The sequence below is a fragment of the Pseudophryne corroboree genome, chromosome 4 (assembly GCF_028390025.1).
Source record: "Pseudophryne corroboree isolate aPseCor3 chromosome 4, aPseCor3.hap2, whole genome shotgun sequence".
NCBI lineage: Eukaryota > Metazoa > Chordata > Amphibia > Anura > Myobatrachidae > Pseudophryne > Pseudophryne corroboree.
Window position 1 is genome coordinate 91,869,888 of NC_086447.1, and position 7,369 is coordinate 91,877,256.

At 32.0% G+C, this 7,369-nt stretch overlaps 8 non-coding genes across 8 annotated transcripts; all 8 read left to right on the forward strand.

Moving 5' to 3' along the window:
• The first annotated feature begins 630 nt into the window (after positions 1–630).
• Positions 631–716, forward strand: TRNAR-UCU (transfer RNA arginine (anticodon UCU)). Its single transcript is given in 2 exon segments — positions 631–667; positions 681–716. It is a non-coding gene; the product is annotated as a tRNA-Arg (tRNA).
• A 772-nt stretch (positions 717–1,488) lies between these two features.
• Positions 1,489–1,574, forward strand: TRNAR-UCU (transfer RNA arginine (anticodon UCU)). Its single transcript is given in 2 exon segments — positions 1,489–1,525; positions 1,539–1,574. It is a non-coding gene; the product is annotated as a tRNA-Arg (tRNA).
• Positions 1,575–2,374: 800 nt separating this feature from the next.
• Positions 2,375–2,460, forward strand: TRNAR-UCU (transfer RNA arginine (anticodon UCU)). Its single transcript is given in 2 exon segments — positions 2,375–2,411; positions 2,425–2,460. It is a non-coding gene; the product is annotated as a tRNA-Arg (tRNA).
• A 772-nt stretch (positions 2,461–3,232) lies between these two features.
• Positions 3,233–3,318, forward strand: TRNAR-UCU (transfer RNA arginine (anticodon UCU)). Its single transcript is given in 2 exon segments — positions 3,233–3,269; positions 3,283–3,318. It is a non-coding gene; the product is annotated as a tRNA-Arg (tRNA).
• A 796-nt stretch (positions 3,319–4,114) lies between these two features.
• Positions 4,115–4,200, forward strand: TRNAR-UCU (transfer RNA arginine (anticodon UCU)). The gene is given in 2 exon segments: positions 4,115–4,151; positions 4,165–4,200. It is a non-coding gene; the product is annotated as a tRNA-Arg (tRNA).
• Positions 4,201–4,972: 772 nt separating this feature from the next.
• TRNAR-UCU (transfer RNA arginine (anticodon UCU)) lies at positions 4,973–5,058 on the forward strand. The gene is given in 2 exon segments: positions 4,973–5,009; positions 5,023–5,058. It is a non-coding gene; the product is annotated as a tRNA-Arg (tRNA).
• An 806-nt stretch (positions 5,059–5,864) lies between these two features.
• Positions 5,865–5,950, forward strand: TRNAR-UCU (transfer RNA arginine (anticodon UCU)). Its single transcript is given in 2 exon segments — positions 5,865–5,901; positions 5,915–5,950. It is a non-coding gene; the product is annotated as a tRNA-Arg (tRNA).
• A 772-nt stretch (positions 5,951–6,722) lies between these two features.
• On the forward strand, positions 6,723–6,808 carry TRNAR-UCU (transfer RNA arginine (anticodon UCU)). The gene is given in 2 exon segments: positions 6,723–6,759; positions 6,774–6,808. It is a non-coding gene; the product is annotated as a tRNA-Arg (tRNA).
• The last annotated feature ends 561 nt before the right edge of the window (positions 6,809–7,369 follow it).

Below are 7,369 nucleotides of genomic sequence, written 5' to 3' on the forward strand. Positions count from 1 at the left end.
CGATACTTTAAATCAATAACTGCTGATCAAAAATGCTTATTGTTATATTTAACCAGCAACCAAATTCAATGTTGAGTCTGCTCAGCTAGCTATGCAGACCTTGAAGGGTATCTACACTCAAAAAACATTAAATCCTTTTTACCTGTAATCCTTACATGGTTATCACATATTAGCTAAATAATTGCTTAAACCTGATATAGGACTTGCACTCGAAATCAGCAGCCGGAAAACTCAGAAAGGGATGTTGCATTCAAGAGGAATGTTGGAAATATCTGACACAGGTTAGCAACATTATCATTATAGTATGAAATAAGATGAATATCTACACTGTTAAGCACTCTAAACATTAAATACATTTTAGAAAATATTTTGATCTTTAGTTTGTATTGCAATAAACAGTTACTATTTCACACAGGGTGCAATTGTCCCCACATTTTTTTGCACCTCACACAATGAGGATGCTATTTCTGAAATCAGTATAAAATTTTGGCTTACTCTACAATACTCTGTATATACATCCTACTGAAAAAAGAAAGACATAATAGATTTGTTTCATCACAGATTGTAGCTTTTAAAACATGAAAGTATTCTACAAGTTGTACTGTCGATACAAACACTTGCTGCTTCAGTGGCTCTGTGGCGCAATGGATAGCGCATTGGACTTCTAGTAGGTTGTAGTTATTCAAAGGTTGTGGGTTCGAGTCCCACCAGAGTCATTCTTTAGCTTCAAATGTAAACATTTAAAATGTACTTAAAATGATACATAACATAGACATTGTATATGGGAGACCTATACACTATATATACAAAGTAAGTATAGGCTGTTGACATAAAAATCATTTAAATGTAAGACCAGTTACAAATCAATTTTAGATACTTTAAATCAATAACTGGTAATAAAAATGTGGATGGTTATTTTTAACCAGCAATGAAAATATTATGTTGAGTCTGCTCACGTAGGAATACAAAGCTTAAAGTGTATCTACAGTACACTCAAAAATCATAAAAAATCCTTAAATGTGTATTACAAATAACCTACACAATTGCTAAAACCTGATATAGGACTTGCACTTGAAAACAGCAAGAGGAAGACTCAGACATAGCTGTTGCATTTGGGAGAAATGTTATAAATATCTGACACTCGATAGCCATGTAATTATTATAATATAAATTAATATAAATATCTATACTGGTAAAAATACAAAACCTATATAAATGTTACCAAAATGTTTCTATCTTCAGTTTCTTTGCAACAAACACTCAATCAGACATGGTGCAATTGTCCCCATATTGATTTGCACCTCACACAAAGTGGGAGCTATTTCTGAAATCATTACAAAAAATTTACTCTCACTCTACGATACTCTCTTTACAGCATACTTAAAAAATAGAAAAATAAAAAGATTAGTTTCATCACAGATTGTGTCATTTAAAACATAAGAGTATTCAACACATTGTACTGTTGATACAAAAATATGATCCATCAGTGGCTCTGTGGCGCAATGGATAGCGCATTGGACTTCTAGTAGGTTGTAATTATTCAAAGGTTGTGGGTTCGAGTCCCACCAGAGTCGTTCTTTAGTTTCAAATGCAAAGATTTAAAGTTTACTTACAATAATACATAACGTAGACATTGTATACAGGAAACTTATTTACTATATATATATATATATACAAAGTAATGATAGGCTGCTGACATAAAAATCTTTTCAATGTAAGATCACCAATTACAAATCAATTTTCGATACTTTAAATCAATAACTGCTGATCAAAAATGCTTATTGTTATATTTAACCAGCAACCAAATTCAATGTTGAGTCTGCTCAGCTAGCTATGCAGACCTTGAAGGATATCTACACTCAAAAAACATTAAATCCTTTTTACCTGTAATCCTTACATGGTTATCACATATTAGCTAAATAATTGCTTAAACCTGATATAGGACTTGCACTCGAAATCAGCAGCCGGAAAACTCAGACAGGGATGTTGCATTCAAGAGGAATGTTGGAAATATCTGACACAGGTTAGCAACATTATCATTATAGTATGAAATAAGATGAATATCTACACTGTTAAGCACTCTAAACATTAAATACATTTTAGAAAATATTTTGGTCTTTAGTTTGTATTGCAATAAACAGTTACTATTTCACACAGGGTGCAATTGTCCCCACATTTTTTTGCACCTCACACAATGAGGATGCTATTTCTGAAATCAGTATAAAATTTTGGCTCTTACTCTACAATACTCTGTATATACATCCTACTGAAAAAAGAAAGACATAATAGATTTGTTTCATCACAGATTGTAGCTTTTAAAACATGAAAGTATTCTACAAGTTGTACTGTCGATACAAACACTTGCTGCTTCAGTGGCTCTGCGGCGCAATGGATAGCGCATTGGACTTCTAGTAGGTTGTAGTTATTCAAAGGTTGTGGGTTCGAGTCCCACCAGAGTCATTCTTTAGCTTCAAATGTAAACATTTAAAATGTACTTAAAATGATACATAACATAGACATTGTATATGGGAGACCTATACACTATATATACAAAGTAAGTATAGGCTGTTGACATAAAAATCATTTAAATGTAAGACCAGTTACAAATCAATTTTAGATACTTTAAATCAATAACTGGTAATAAAAATGTGGATGGTTATTTTTAACCAGCAATGAAAATATTATGTTGAGTCTGCTCACGTAGGAATACAAAGCTTAAAGTGTATCTACAGTACACTCAAAAATCATAAAAAATCCTTAGATGTGTATTACAAATAACCTACACAATTGCTAAAACCTGATATAGGACTTGCACTTGAAAACAGCAAGAGGAAGACTCAGACATAGCTGTTGCATTTGGGAGAAATGTTATAAATATCTGACACTCGATAGCCATGTAATTATTATAATATAAATTAATATAAATATCTATACTGGTAAAAATACAAAACTTATATAAATGTTACCAAAATGTTTCTATCTTCAGTTTCTTTGCAACAAACACTCAATCAGACATGGTGCAATTGTCCCCATATTGATTTGCACCTCACACAAAGTGGGAGCTATTTCTGAAATCATTACAAAAATTTTACTCTCACTCTACGATACTCTCTTTACAGCATACTTAAAAAATAGAAAAATAAAAAGATTAGTTTCATCACAGATTGTGTCATTTAAAACATAAGAGTATTCAACACATTGTACTGTTGATACAAAAATATGATACATCAGTGGCTCTGTGGCGCAATGGATAGCGCATTGGACTTCTAATAGGTTGTAATTATTCAAAGGTTGTGGGTTCGAGTCCCACCAGAGTCGTTCTTTAGTTTCAAATGCAAAGATTTAAAGTTTACTTACAATAATACAAAACGTAGACATTGTATACAGGAAACTTATTTACTATATATATATATACAAAGTAATGATAGGCTGCTGACATAAAAATCTTTTCAATGTAAGATCACCAATTACAAATCAATTTTCGATACTTTAAATCAATAACTGCTGATCAAAAATGCTTATTGTTATATTTAACCAGCAACCAAATTCAATGTTGAGTCTGCTCAGCTAGCTATGCAGACCTTGAAGGGTATCTACACTCAAAAAACATTAAATCCTTTTTACCTGTAATCCTTACATGGTTATCACATATTAGCTAAATAATTGCTTAAACCTGATATAGGACTTGCACTCGAAATCAGCAGCCGGAAAACTCAGAAAGGGATGTTGCATTCAAGAGGAATGTTGGAAATATCTGACACAGGTTAGCAACATTATCATTATAGTATGAAATAAGATGAATATCTACACTGTTAAGCACTCTAAACATTAAATACATTTTAGAAAATATTTTGGTCTTTAGTTTGTATTGCAATAAACAGTTACTATTTCACACAGGGTGCAATTGTCCCCACATTTTTTTGCACCTCACACAATGAGGATGCTATTTCTGAAATCAGTATAAAATTTTGGCTCTTACTCTACAATACTCTGTATATACATCCTACTGAAAAAAGAAAGACATAATAGATTTGTTTCATCACAGATTGTAGCTTTTAAAACATGAAAGTATTCTACAAGTTGTACTGTCGATACAAACACTTGCTGCTTCAGTGGCTCTGTGGCGCAATGGATAGCGCATTGGACTTCTAGTAGGTTGTAGTTATTCAAAGGTTGTGGGTTCGAGTCCCACCAGAGTCATTCTTTAGCTTCAAATGTAAACATTTAAAATGTACTTAAAATGATACATAACATAGACATTGTATATGGGAGACCTATACACTATATATACAAAGTAAGTATAGGCTGTTGACATAAAAATCATTTAAATGTAAGACCAGTTACAAATCAATTTTAGATACTTTAAATCAATAACTGGTAATAAAAATGTGGATGGTTATTTTTAACCAGCAATGAAAATATTATGTTGAGTCTGCTCACGTAGGAATACAAAGCTTAAAGTGTATCTACAGTACACTCAAAAATCATAAAAAATCCTTAGATGTGTATTACAAATAACCTACACAATTGCTAAAACCTGATATAGGACTTGCACTTGAAAACAGCAAGAGGAAGACTCAGACATAGCTGTTGCATTTGGGAGAAATGTTATAAATATCTGACACTCGATAGCCATGTAATTATTATAATATAAATTAATATAAATATCTATACTGGTAAAAATACAAAAGCTATATAAATGTTACCAAAATGTTTCTATCTTCAGTTTCTTTGCAACAAACACTCAATCAGACATGGTGCAATTGTCCCCATATTGATTTGCACCTCACACAAAGTGGGAGCTATTTCTGAAATCATTACAAAAATTTTACTCTCACTCTACGATACTCTCTTTACAGCATACTTAAAAAATAGAAAAATAAAAAGATTAGTTTCATCACAGATTGTGTCATTTAAAACATAAGAGTATTCAACACATTGTACTGTTGATACAAAAATATGATACATCAGTGGCTCTGTGGCGCAATGGATAGCGCATTGGACTTCTAGTAGGTTGTAATTATTCAAAGGTTGTGGGTTCGAGTCCCACCAGAGTCGTTCTTTAGTTTCAAATGCAAAGATTTAAAGTTTACTTACAATAATACATAACGTAGACATTGTATACAGGAAACTTATTTACTATATATATATATATATATATATACAAAGTAATGATAGGCTGCTGACATAAAAATCTTTTCAATGTAAGATCACCAATTACAAATCAATTTTCGATACTTTAAATCAATAACTGCTGATCAAAAATGCTTATTGTTATATTTAACCAGCAACCAAATTCAATGTTGAGTCTGCTCAGCTAGCTATGCAGACCTTGAAGGATATCTACACTCAAAAAACATTAAATCCTTTTTACCTGTAATCCTTACATGGTTATCACATATTAGCTAAATAATTGCTTAAACCTGATATAGGACTTGCACTCGAAATCAGCAGCTGGAAAACTCAGACAGGGATGTTGCATTCAAGAGGAATGTTGGAAATATCTGACACAGGTTAGCAACATTATCATTATAGTATGAAATAAGATGAATATCTACACTGTTAAGCACTCTAAACATTAAATACATTTTAGAAAATATTTTGGTCTTTAGTTTGTATTGCAATAAACAGTTACTATTTCACACAGGGTGCAATTGTCCCCACATTTTTTTGCACCTCACACAATGAGGATGCTATTTCTGAAATCAGTATAAAATTTTGGCTCTTACTCTACAATACTCTGTATATACATCCTACTGAAAAAAGAAAGACATAATAGATTTGTTTCATCACAGATTGTAGCTTTTAAAACATGAAAGTATTCTACAAGTTGTACTGTCGATACAAACACTTGCTGCTTCAGTGGCTCTGTGGCGCAATGGATAGCGCATTGGACTTCTAGTAGGTTGTAGTTATTCAAAGGTTGTGGGTTCGAGTCCCACCAGAGTCATTCTTTAGCTTCAAATGTAAACATTTAAAATGTACTTAAAATGATACATAACATAGACATTGTATATGGGAGACCTATACACTATATATACAAAGTAAGTATAGGCTGTTGACATAAAAATCATTTAAATGTAAGACCAGTTACAAATCAATTTTAGATACTTTATATCAATAACTGGTAATAAAAATGTGGATGGTTATTTTTAACCAGCAATGAAAATATTATGTTGAGTCTGCTCACGTAGGAATACAAAGCTTAAAGTGTATCTACAGTACACTCAAAAATCATAAAAAATCCTTAGATGGGTATTACAAATAACCTACACAATTGCTAAAACCTGATATAGGACTTGCACTTGAAAACAGCAAGAGGAAGACTCAGACATAGCTGTTGCATTTGGGAGAAATGTTATAAATATCTGACACTCGATAGCCATGTAATTATTATAATATAAATTAATATAAATATCTATACTGGTAAAAATACAAAACCTATATAAATGTTACCAAAATGTTTCTATCTTCAGTTTCTTTGCAACAAACACTCAATCATACATGGTGCAATTGTCCCCATATTGATTTGCACCTCACACAAAGTGGGAGCTATTTCTGAAATCATTACAAAAATATTACTCTCACTCTACGATACTCTCTTTACAGCATACTTAAAAAATAGAAAAATAAAAAGATTAGTTTCATCACAGATTGTGTCATTTAAAACATAAGAGTATTCAACACATTGTACTGTTGATACAAAAATATGATACATCAGTGGCTCTGTGGCGCAATGGATAGCGCATTGGACTTCTAGTTTGTTGTAGATGTTCAAAAGTTGTGGGTTCGAGTCCCACCAGAGTCGTTCTTCAGTTTCAAATGCAAAGATTTAAAGTTTACTTACAACAATACATAACGTAGACGTTGTATACAGGAGACTTATTTACTATATATATATATATATATACAAAGTAATGATAGGATGGTGACATAAAAATCTTTTCAATGTAAGATCACCAATTACAAATCAATTTTCGATACTTTAAATCAATAACTGCTGATCAAAAATGCTTATTGTTATATTTAACCAGCAACCAAATTCAATGTTGAGTCTGCTCAGCTAGCTATGCAGACCTTGAAGGGTATCTACACTCAAAAAACATTAAATCCTTTTTACCTGTAATCCTTACATGGTTATCACATATTAGCTAAATAATTGCTTAAACCTGATATAGGACTTGCACTCGAAATCAGCAGCCGGAAAACTCAGACAGGGATGTTGCATTCAAGAGGAATGTTGGAAATATCTGACACAGGTTAGCAACATTATCATTATAGTATGAAATAAGATGAATATCTACACTGTTAAGCACTCTAAACATTACAGATGTAGCCACCTTTATCTTGAGTGGCCGCGGCGGTTGTC